Raw genomic sequence first — 12,562 nt, forward strand, 5'->3', positions numbered from 1 at the left:
TAAGACGTGTAGAGGTGATCTTCACTCACAGGTATGAAGGTGTATCTCTGTATATTGGCTTGTTAATTGCTGAACTGGCAGTGAGCTAATTGCCAACATATTCTGGTATTGTCACTGCTATTGAGGACCTTCAATATCAATGTTGTGTAAAAATTACTCCCCAAGTATCTCTGATTGGTTAATAAGAAGCTTAAGAGCCTATGACTGAGCAGGAGACAGTAGGTGGAACTTCTGTTCCTAGTCTGGGAAAAGACAGAGCGGGGAGAGAAGGTCACCAGTCCGTGAGGAGTACTGGGCCAGGAGGACTCACATGTTTGTCCCTGAGGACAAACACGGAGCAGGAACGGCCAGGGCTAGACTAGGCAATCAGCATGGGAAGCAGCCAGGCTAGCCTAGGTGGGTTAGAATATAGCGATATCTGGCCACTTATGGTGCTTGGAGTTTATTAATAAATGTAACGGTTCTCCATCTCATTATTTGGGAGCTAGAGCTGGCAGAGAAAAAAACAAAAAACAAAAAACAAAAACCTTAACTCCAACAAAGACCAGACGTGCGAGGTTATCCCGAGAACCACCAAAGAGAGTTCCTCATTACAAAGCTCTGACTGGGACTTATAAACATTTAAGATGCCAACTTCTCTGTCCCCATTTCATGAGATAACAGAGTGGGGCTAGTGATTTTTTTTTTTTTTATTTAATGGAACATTTCTCAGCTACGCTAAATGTGTTGCTAGGTTTCAACCCTTACCCACAGGCCAGACATCCCTACTCTTTCCAATGTGGAATAATTTTAACTTCCAAGAAAGGAAAAGCTAGGCTAGGAGGGTGGCAGTTGTCATGTGACACTCTGGCCAGGCTGTGATGGTGGGTGGAGGGAACTATACTGGCTGGGTGAGGGAAAAGGGCCCTCAGGAGTGGCTGGCACTGAACTTGGCATCAGTATTACACTACTTCCACACTCATTGACAACTGCCTAATGGGACCTTTCCCTTCCCCTCTACCCATTCTCCTAAGAGGACATGCCCCTGAGCTTTGAGGAGGAGGTAACTTGTGTACAATTGCTGTTCCTTGTTTCCATGGTAACCAGGCAGGCTCTGAGAGTGCTGGGAGTGAGGCAGTGTGTTGGGTGATGGATGGAATAGAGATGTTGATGATGTCAGTCAAATGTATCACTTCCACACTGGTGCTTAGCAGCCTTTCAGCTTTAGAAGTACACACACACACACACACACACACGCACCTCTAACTGCTCATTTCTAATCTGGTGTCAGGTGCCCAAGCAGAGAGCCTAAGGGAAATGTGTATTAATTAGTTTCATTTGACCAATGTGAACACTGGAGGCGGAGACTGAAAAATCCCTAGCACCAAGAGTACTTGATGCTCCTTGGCTGGGTTTCTGGATTTCATTCACATAAGCCTACAAAGGGCACATCAAGGGGCGTTCGCTAATTTTGTACCAGCAGTTAGTTATAGACTGAGAACAGGGCATGGGGACTCAGGTTTCACCAAGGGGGCTGGGCATGTGTGGCTTGGGGGAAGGGGGGTCCTACCTAAGAATGACAGATGTAGACAGAGTGGGGATGGCAAGTTCATTCAGAGGCAAAACTACCTAGAAAGAAGAAAAATGCAAACACTCCAGCTTTCTATTCTAAAAACCTCATTTGTGAGTCACTTAGTTAGAATTCAGAACCCATTTCCAAAGAAGTCCTGTCTATTATAAATGATGATTGGGTTTTCAGGGTAGCCCACAGAAGCATCTTTAACTCAGAATGTAGATGAAATACTACACATTTGCAAAGAAAAGCAATAGAAAAAAAATCCTGTTGTGATACCAGTAATTAAATGAAAAAGAAAAACAGAGAAATGGAAAATAAATAGCTTTCTTTCATTCCTTTTGAGTGTTCCAGCTCTTAGATGGAGGGTGTGCAGCCTGCTTGCTTATTGCTTCATTTACATTAGGCAGTGGCTTGGAGGAACCCACATGGTGGGGAAGGGGTGAAGATGGAGGGGAGAAAGAAGGAGAGAGGATCTGTGCAGTGAGATGTGGGTGGCTCCCGGGGGTAGGTGAGCAGAAAAGCATAGATGCTGCAGTCATAGCATCCTAGATTCAGTGTCCAAGTACATCTCTCCCTAGAGCTTTGGGAAGCTTCCTATCTCCTCCATCTCAGTTACCTTCCAAGAAAACTCAAAAGATTACTTTAGAGAATGCTTATACAGTGGATACTGGAACACAGGGCAGGCCTACTTCAGCACAGGACCTGATACCTAGGCTCTGGGAGGATCATATCAGCCTCCAGTACTCGCCTCTTTAGGGACTATGCCATATGCTCCAATCATCCCACTTTATTAGTCCCTATCTAAGAAATGACCAATGTAGGAGGGTGGAGGCCCAACCTTTTCAACCTGAAGCAAGAGACTGTGTGCAGGGCCACCCCAAGGCTAGTGCTTTCCAAGGGGGGGCCATTGTACATGCATCTCAGCTTAGATTCTTTTTCTTACAAAATGCTGCCTCTTCTTCCCTCTGCAGCTACTTCCCAGAGAGCTTTCTTGTGTCAGCCCGAACTAGATCACACACAGGCAGATGGTGAGACCTTCCTTCCTTCCTTTTTCTTCTCCTTGCCTTCATGGAGCCAAGATCAGCAGAAAAGAACAGTAATGGCTCAGAGAATTCTGGAGTTGTGGGTGCTGGAATCCAAGGGTAGACTGCAAACCCAGGATCTGATGGATGTGAAGAGAGCCAGGGAGTCTAAGGAACCTATAAAGGTATGCTTTTAACATGTGCATGGTCAAGTTAGAACTTGGAAGTAGCATCCATATAAGAAATAGAAGGATTTCTCATTTGGAATGGCTGTGTTTAATACACTGGCCACTGGCCATCTGTGACTATTTCACTTTAAATCAAATCAAATAAAATTTAAAAGTTAAAAGTTTCTTGCTAATTCTTTGACAATTGTATACCAGTATATAATAAATCTTGGCTATTTTCATACGTGCACCCACACCCACTACCCTGTCTCCCAGCCCCCCGCCTCTTCCCATTCTTTCCAATGAGTCTCCCTGCTACTGTTGTGTCTTTTCTGTGACGTAGTCATATTTCAGGTACTCACTAACCATATGTGGTTTGTGTCTGTTGTGTTGGGCAGGGCAGACACTTATCACAGCAGGAATTCCCTTCAGATAGTGATAACAGGAATATTGAGTTTAAAGGCATCTAAGAATGTCTTCTTGTATTCTATAGTAACATCCCAGAGGGTGACCTGAGACATACATGCAAGGAGAGAGAGGCAAGCCGGATAAGATTAAGACTGCATTCCCCCTCTCAAGACCTTTAGGTCATATTTCCATGATCAGCTACTTCAGGGAAGCCACAATGACTGGGACCATGTAGGCCTCTTGGCTCACTATGACCTCCAAGTTAAAACTAGAATTAACTGCAAGGAAAAGAAGAGAAAAAACAGTGGCACACATGAAGCAGGATGGAGGCAGCTCCCAAGATCATCTGTAGCTCAGAGGCAAGCCATCAATCACTGCAATTTGGTCCTTCCTTCTTAAGAAGCAAGACAAATATGCGGAATCCACACCCACAGCCAAGAGGAGCCTTCTGGACCACCTGGGGAGAGGCTGCAAATAAAAAACATTCTTTCCCCACTCTGCCCAACCTACGCACCTGCATGCTTCCTGCAGCCAACATTAACACAGGGTCCTCCTCTGCAACAAGCTTTCAGTTTTTCACAGCACCTTTGAGAGGCTACCTCCTCTTAGGAGGCAGGGCTGCGCTACAGCAGGAAAAAGAAAGCTTCCTGACGAGCCAGGGCAATTTCACTGCAAATGCACTTGCTTTGTGTTTGTCTTCAGAGCTCAGAAATGTTGCCTTTTAGACACTGAGTACATAAATCTCTCAGAACGGGCTGTTGTCTAAACAGCATTCTTATTGGATACAACTGATAAATTAAGGGCTGCTGCTATCCCACTGAGGATCTCAAACACTCAAGATTTTCTGCTTCTGAACCGCTCTTCACAATATGCCACTGTCACAAAATAACACTCTCTGCCATTACCCACTCCTACGAAATACACACCTGATATGAGCTGCCAGTGTACACACCTGTAGACAGCAAACACCCAGCAGACAACTCACAGAGCCTCACGCAAGCCAAGCCCATTCACAGGTGCCTTGAGCAGAACAGAAAAGCCTATAATCAGTGAAACGTCTGGGTCCCTGATTATCCTGGGTCCCACAGGGACCTCAGTGCCTAGGCTACCTCCTTTGTTCCAACATTAAAGCATCGAATGTTGGTTGGCATCAAACTTTGTGCAGTTACCAAGAAATATTTCATGAATCATGTTATCTCATTCAAGCCTTATAATAAATCTCAAGGCAGGAATTACTCTCTTGGTTTTTCAAATGAAATGCATTGGGTTCAAAAAACGTGGAACTGTTTGCCTGGGGTAAAGTGTCTGAAGAGGTAGCAGAGCCCAAACTCAACCCAGTGTCCCAGGGTGAAGCCTGCTTTTGAGTAATTTAGTGCTTTGTAGATCCAAGACAGAGATTTGAGGCCACATATTTAAACACACAATGCAGAAAAGGAAATTCACTTCAACCCACCAATGCTGTTTTAGTCAAAGCACAAAATGGGATGGATAGGAGCTAAATCTTCAAACTTACAAACCGACATGAAGAGGACACACTAAAGCAGACTCCATCTCCCAGCCCTCACACAGGACCCTTGCTCTTCTGCCCTGAGACACTTCTGACACAGCAGCCCACAGCATGCCCACTGGTCCAAAAGACCTCCCACTTGAATATGTTACAGGATCACACAGGATTCCGGGACCCATCCCTGGACCTTCCAATTCAGTATCTGGTCCAAGACCTAGAAATTTTCATTTCTATCCGCAGATGATACCCACTTCTGAGTTATAGATTCAGCACTAATGGTAAGACTTTGACTCCATGGTTTAAAACATTCTACTTTTTATACCTTAGCATCTCTCAGATACCTCTCTGCAATCCCACCCATATTCAGAACCCCTTTTCCTAATCCCATCACCAAACCTAGCTACAGCTGGAACTGTGGTTCTGACTAAAATGGCCTTGCATTTGCTACAGGTATGGCATTTTACCCTGTGTACCCCAGTTTTCTCTTAGGCACTACTCTTTGTTGCATATTTTTCCCTCTCTAATACTTCAGATTTCTTGGAAAACTAGGACTTTATTCCATTTGGCTAGGCCTCCTCCCTAGAAATTTCATTATGGTGTCCCTAAACCCAGAGGCACACCTGTGATTTCATACTCTCTGCTCTGGCCTTGATGCCAGAAGACATTTGTGCCTAGATTCAGCATTCCATTTCTGAGCTGTCCTTGGTGTTGTCACAATCATCCAGCACCAAGAACCACCTCATCACTGTAGTGTCAACAAATGCTCAGTACAATGATGCTAACACACTCAGCCAGCAGCAAGGACCATCTCATCAGCATATCATCAACCAATGCTGGATGCTGAGCTCTGACTGACTTACCTTTTGGGTAGACTGACCTGCAATATTGAGCTTCCTTGTCAGCAGCTAGAGCTTGGACAGCTCCTGAAAGAGGAGCAGGACAATCAGATCCAACACAGTCCCCACGTTTTCCTGCTATAAAATACCATGCCATGCCTCTGTGATCTGGTAGTCCTGTGTTAAAATTTTCTTTTTATTTTCCTCACAATGAATCCTTGCTGACTCAACTATGGAAGTTGGGACCCATGATATATATAAATTGGCAACATTGTCCTGCGTGCTCTTTGCAGTCAATAAACGCCAAACAACAAGCAGTTTGGTCCCTTGCCTGAACAGCACCTAGAAATATATCATCCAATTTGGGAAGCAGAATACCTTTTAATGTCCCCTCCAGCACCAAACATGGGAGTTTTCACAGCGAAAGCACTCCATAGATATTGAATGAGCAGATGAACAAATGGATGAAAGAGGCCAGTGGGCTGTGCCCATTTCCCCCTGGTGGCACACAGAGCAGTCTACCAGCCAGCAGAAAACAACTTCCAATCTGCAGAAGCTGCGAGAATGCCTCCAGGCCAGACTTCTGACTAATTCTCAGCACAAAATTGGACCTGCACATTCAGATGAATTGTGGCTTGAAGGCTGCAGTTATACCAGCACAACAGATCTCAGATGTCTTTTGGCACATGGGTGTCTCTAACACAGAAGGCTGGACATACTCCTCTCCACTCCTACTCCAGACCTCTGTCCTCTACCCCTCTTAAACAAACTCTCCCTCTTGCCCACTCACTTTCCTCACTGACTTTTGAATCAGCATTTGTGTGTGTGTGTTAACGAATTCAAGGTACCTCTGCACTACTGCAGTCTCCTCCCCGTCATCTCTTTGGGTAAGACCCTAACAAAGGAAATTTAGAAAATGCTGTCCAGGGATGGTCAAACGGTTCACCAAATTAGGGGACCTGCTTTATGGCAAAATCCTGAGAGAGCAGACTAAAGGAGAAGTACATCTGGACAGGCAGGAGAGCTGTGCAGAGTACTGTCCCTGCTTGAGTTTCTGCGGAAAGGAGGGGTCTACGTACAATGTCCTATTAAGAGGGTTTGTGCTCTCTGCCTGGCTTACTGCAGTAACAGCACAGGAGTGCCTAGAGAACATGCTCAGGGCAGCCTCTGGGCTGCAGGCTGTTTGGATATCCCCAAAGGTTTACAGCGTTCCCTGCAGGAGCCAGGGCAGAGACATGCAATGGTTTGCAAAAAGCTAGGACTTTTCGTTACCAGGCAACATACAGCAAGGTTCTGTTGGTTGGATTTTTGTGCTACCAAGCTTTCCCAAGTCCAGAGATGGTTTCTTGCTCCTAAAGGCCCCTCTGGTTGTCACTCTTGTGAGCAAGAGATGGCTCACAACAGATTGCACACAGTGAGAGCTTAGCACTGGCTGGGCACAGAAGCAGAAGCAGGAAAATGGCTGACGCTGCAGGGGATCTAAGATTCTAATGTCTGGGATGTTTACCTCATTAGTCTGTTTTACATAACATAAGCCAAAAACAGAAATGGGGAAAAACTTTGTCCCTAGATGGGACAAAGTTAAGACCAAGATTCTGAGGCTCATTGGCTCTCTAGGTAATTCCTTGCTCCTAGGCCTGGTTACTTTGTCTAAAAGGAGCCACAGCAACAGACTGACAGACTAGATTCCTCCAAGGAAACAGCATAACACTACAGCCCACATGAACAAAGGGGTGGGTGGTTAGTGTATCCTAACCATTGGTGGTTCCATCCCAAGCCCCTTGGGGCCACAGCACCTATCTTACCATCTAGGGATGGCTGAGGAAGAATGGACCGGGAATCCAGACTGCTCTGAGGTAAGTCCAAATACAGCGAAGTATGGAGAACGGCTGTTTACAGATAAACAGACTGGCTTGAGCTATCTGGTCCAATGGCAAAGTCAGGTGCCACTGGGCAAAGAACTAAGTCTGAGGCCATAAGGTCAATGCCACAGAGAGAGACAATGAAGTACTGTGCTGCAAGACTGGGGGCTACTGTAAGGAGACTAAGATTGAAAACAGGTCCTCTGGTTCCAGAAGGAGCAAATGGTGAGTACAGGAGAGGCCAGGTGAGGTGGATCAGGTATGGCCTGCATGGAAGAACAGCACTATCAGGGCATTTTCCCCACATATGAGCCTAGGCAGGGCTGGTCCCCCAAGACTGAGTTGACCTATAAGGGCTTTGAGGGACTAAGTAGCCGTTTGCTGTCTGTTGTGAACATGACAGCTCTGAGCAGCGGTTTCCACACAGTCTTGCTGTTTGTAGGGGAACTGACAGGGAACTGACAACAAAGCAAAGCAAAGAAACAGTTCCATCCAAGTCTACCTGAGTGTGCCCATGAGATCACTTGAGGTTCTACTTATAGCAGCATAGATGAGGAGCTACTTGGGGTTGCATAGGTGACTCAAAGATGGTGCATCACTGATAAGTCCACCCCAGCATAGCTGACAACTCACAAAACTGCATCCCTGGAGTTCCCTCCCTGCAGAGCTGGCAGGCAATTCTGATGACGGGAGTGGCTCCTTCCTGCCATAACTGGTGCTGCTTATATAAACCTGGTAAATCTTGCAAGAGCCTGAGCTCTCTAAGCCTGATAAGTTGCATGAGCTTCTCTCCTCTTTCCAGGATGGATGTTTTAATTCCAGGGAATTAACTATGCAACAGTTGATTACAAAGCCTTGTCTCCTAGGCAAAGTCTAGGTCTCCATCTCTGTCCGCCCCCGCCCTTCCCTCCTTCCTCCTCTCTCTTCTCCTTCTCTGAAACAGGCTGGACTTTCTCTGCATTCTCTACACCTAGCTGCAGCATGGATCATTATGTAGCACAAATGTTCTCTATCACACTGTCAAGGTGGCTGCAACACAGGAGAAGGATGCAGGATTCCACTAGAGGTAAGCACAAGCCTGTCTGGGACTTGTGTCACGTTCTGTGTCCCTGGAGCATAGCTTCAAGGCCAATGTGTGTGAACCTGTTGGGTGCGGTTGTGGCCTGAAGCCAGAAAGTCAGGAAAGGCTTCCCTCCCTTCCTACTTACTTCCCTCCCTTCTTTCCCCTCCCCTCTTTTCCTGGTTTCCTCCCAGCCAGATGAAACTGTGCAATGTGACCATCCAATCTAATTAGTTAAACCATTCAGTTCTGACAGGATGAGGCTTCAGGAAGAATAAAAAATCTAGTTTCCTTGGCTCTCAGCCTCTCAAAAGATAATGAAGAAGATCTGATTTCAGGAGTGAAGTCCCAGCTCCCTGATCTTCACTGCCAGGGGCAACCAGCTATGAGCTGAAACCTCTGTCTTAGATGTGCACACCAAGCAGAATGGCAAAACTGTGAGCCTACAGGCACCCTGGCTGAGGCTCTCACTGTGGACCTCAGGCATAGCTGCCTGAGTGCCCGCCAGGTAGATCAGAAAGTCAGGACCAGGAGGGCCAGCCTCCTCATATCATCTGCCAAGTGTCTGCCCAGCATCTTCAGGCAGCTTCTGTCATGGTGGCTCTGCCAGCCCACCCCAGCTGCTCTGTCCCTATTTCAGGTCCCTCAGAGACACCATCCCTGTATCTGTCTTTGCTATCCCGTGAGTAAGTGTTCTGGCTTGCAGACAGGTCAGAGGACACAGTAAGAGGAATGGCAAAGGTAGGGACATTTGGGATAGCTTCCAGGGATATGGGCAGGGCTAATTGAGGACCCAGAATTCACTAAACAAGCGCTGCCCCCTCAGACTGAATTTCAGGTTGTGAAAAGCCACAGAGGTGTATTCTAGTAAGAGGATGGAGATAAGCCATTGAAATGCTACAGCAGTGCCAGCCAGTTTGCCCTGGCCACTGGTAATCAGATTCTGTCATGTGCAGAGCATTAAACTGGAAAACTGATCCAAACCATGCCGTTTGCTAGTTCATTTCCTGAGGCCACCATCCACCTCTTGCTGGCCAGTGGCATAGTGTCCTGTCCTGCGCCAGCCCTGGAAATGACAGGAGCTCTAACTGAGAAGAACAGTGCACCAACAGTCCACAGAGGCAGCTGTCTCATCTCTGTCCCCACCTGAGCTGGGACTAAAGCAAGCCAACAACAGCGAAGGACAGCCAGGCTTGAGTGGACCAAGGACTTAGGTTCCAGCTCCAGAAGGAGTTCTGCTACCACCACCCCCCATAAGAAAAAGAAAAACAGGTCCATGAGATCTCACTAACCCTGGTCATCAAGCCAAGGTCAGACCCTTGCCACAATTCACCCAGAGCACCGAGACTCGAAGAGCACTCCTCTGATCCCCACACTTGTGCACATGCAAACATGCCCTTAACGGCCTTTAACACATGGGGTAAGCATGTTACACACTTGGATCTGGAAGTGCCCTATGGTCATTTTCTCCTTTCAGCTGCTGTTGTATGAGGTGGAAGAGTTTAGAGCCCCACAGTTAAGCTTCCCATTGGCCAGTTTAACTTTTCATAAGATATAACATAGCTTTAAGCCAAACTGCCTTTTTTTTTTTTTTTTTTTTTTTTGGTAACAGGGGTCAATGATCAAGCCACACACAAACTTATAACCCAAAGGGAACCAAAGTTCAAGTGTTTGTTGTAAGTTATTTCATAACAAACAAGTTACAATCACACCACCATCCCCAAAATCCTCTATGAAAAAAATTATGTGACAAAATTTATAAAATATACACTATTACAGAGAAATCATAATATGATAACTAGATGAACTTATTTTGTCCACTTTAGATTACTAGCACACAATGCTATTAGAAACTTGATGTGGGTTTTATTAGCTCTGTTACAGGGATAAATCCTAGGGCTTGCATATGTTGGGTAAAGTACTCTATCACCAAGCTACATGCCCAGCCCAAGAAATCAGGCTGGAGGTGGGGTTGTTTCATTTTCTAATGTTTAATTTCTTCCATTATCACTGTATTTCAAAAGAAGTTTTTGTGCCTATTTCACGTCATCAAAATCTGACCCCTGAAAATTAACATGAACACGGACCATGCTTCCCCCATCAGGCCAGCACTGCCAGTTATACTTAGGACCAACTTCAATTGTGACAGATGCTCACTTGCCCTCTGGCTTAAAATAGCTGTCATAGATGTCAGACACAGCAAATGCTCTCTGCCAGCTTAATAGCCCATTAGGCGACTTCATGAAAGAGGCAAATGAATCCATCACCAAAGGGGAGCATCGACTTCACCCACCACCATGGGCTAGAGACCTTGCGTGTATCAATCGTCCAAATGGCTTTGATCCGTTAAAAATAGAAGTCGGCACACTGCTTGGCTACAGGAGCTGCATGCTAGATTTTTCAAAGGCCAACAGCACTACAGTTGGAGAATGAGCACCCTGGAGACACACAGAGCTCAAAGAGGACCCCCGCAGAGCGCTCTATCTTGGCTGATGCCACGCGGCATATTTCCAAGGATGGCACGACAGAAAATCTCTTGCAACTCCAGACATCTCCCATGGCCAGAGCCAATAAGGTTCACCAGGCCTCCCTTAAAGTGTCTGCAATTTACACTGAAATCATTCTCCTTCTGGCAGAAAAAAAAAAAAATACCCGCAAACTATTTTAATTGCTTGAAGCAATTCTACTATGCTGTAATTATCACATTGCCTTGTAATTATTTGCTTTGTGACTGTCTCTCTCCAACCCCACCTTCTCCACCCCCAGACTCCAGCTCCTTAAAAGAGCCATGGCCTTGATATCCAGTGCCTGCCTGGTATGCAGGGAAACTAGGGAAATTCAGACTAACTTCATTTCTATTGGAAATGTCAGTAACGTTTTCCCTCTTAGAATCTGAATCCTTATTATGAATCCCAGAATCTGTTACACTTGTGTGGTTAATCAACAAGACTTATGCACCTTAACGTTCCTTTATGTGACTATACTAGAACGGTGTATCGTGAGAAATGAGAAATAATCACCATATATTTCTATATTTGGAGTCTTCCATGCCTACCATCCAAAAGAAATTAATAACCCTGATTACTAGAGTCTCTAAGGCCAACCTCACATTAAAATTAAATATGTATATGATATACTTAGCTCAATGGCTAGCACATGGGAACACTCTGAGCATTAGCTCTCTGTCCCCACATGCTACTTATTGCCTTTAAAGTGGCAACAGTATGGTGTTCAAAGCCATCCTCTGGCACCTGCTTTGCCACCGCAGACCAGGAGCATAGAGGGGCCATCACATTATCTGGATATGAATTTTTAGGGTTTTCCCTCCTGAAACCAGAGAAGGTTCTGTTTTATTTTTCCTTCCTCTCCTTCACCTCGTCATTCCCCAACCCCAGCTGTGGCTGCCTAAAGTCAAGCTAAACGTGAACCACAGGTGGTAGGCTCTACACCTGCATTGATAACCAGGCAAGAAGACAACGATGAAGACAAGAAGAGTGCTCTAGCCCAAACTGCCTTCCACAGAGGTCATCCGCTTAGGGAGCCTAACAGGATGTGATTTAAAAAAATGCTCATGTTTATGCAAGGATAATCTGATCCAGACGTTGGGTGAAAAGATGTTGGGAGAACACCTGGCAAACCCAATAGCTATGCCCCATGCTTCCTCATGGGATCAACAGGTCAACATGAAGAAGGGAGCGAGCAGTGAGTTAGAGCTCTCTTGCCACAGACAGGCAGTAATTCCCATGGAGAAGTGTAAAAATAGCTAACCAACTCTGTTTGCTCATTAAGTCACTCTCTCATCATAATATATGTCTCTAAAGATCCCCAGACCAGAAATTCCCAAACTGATGGGCAGAGCTAGTGTGCTCTTTGCTGAGTGATCACACTAGAGCCAGCTGCTGTCATCTGAAGGCACGCGGAAGCTTGTAAGCAGAGCCAGACCCTCCTGCTTAATGACCTCCCCCTGGGCACGGGTCCCCTAGAGACAGCCTGAACCCCTGAGCATGCCTCACCCTTTACAAACAACAGCGCAAGGGACTAGCAGGTCGCCACGATAGTATCTCAAGCAACGTGGAGATGTGCTGCAGTTCAGCCCCCAGAGCAGACCCCGTCAGGGCAGTGAGATTTCAGATGGCTCCCGGAAG

At 46.1% G+C, this 12,562-nt stretch overlaps 1 protein-coding gene across 4 annotated transcripts in view; it reads right to left on the reverse strand.

Moving 5' to 3' along the window:
• Tmem178b (transmembrane protein 178B) overlaps window positions 1–12,562 on the reverse strand; it is a 435,263-nt gene that overhangs the window by 297,908 nt on the left and 124,793 nt on the right. The gene's annotated exons all lie outside the window — the stretch shown is intronic.

Source organism: Meriones unguiculatus, chromosome 3 (assembly GCF_030254825.1).
Source record: "Meriones unguiculatus strain TT.TT164.6M chromosome 3, Bangor_MerUng_6.1, whole genome shotgun sequence".
NCBI classification, from domain to species: domain Eukaryota; kingdom Metazoa; phylum Chordata; class Mammalia; order Rodentia; family Muridae; genus Meriones; species Meriones unguiculatus.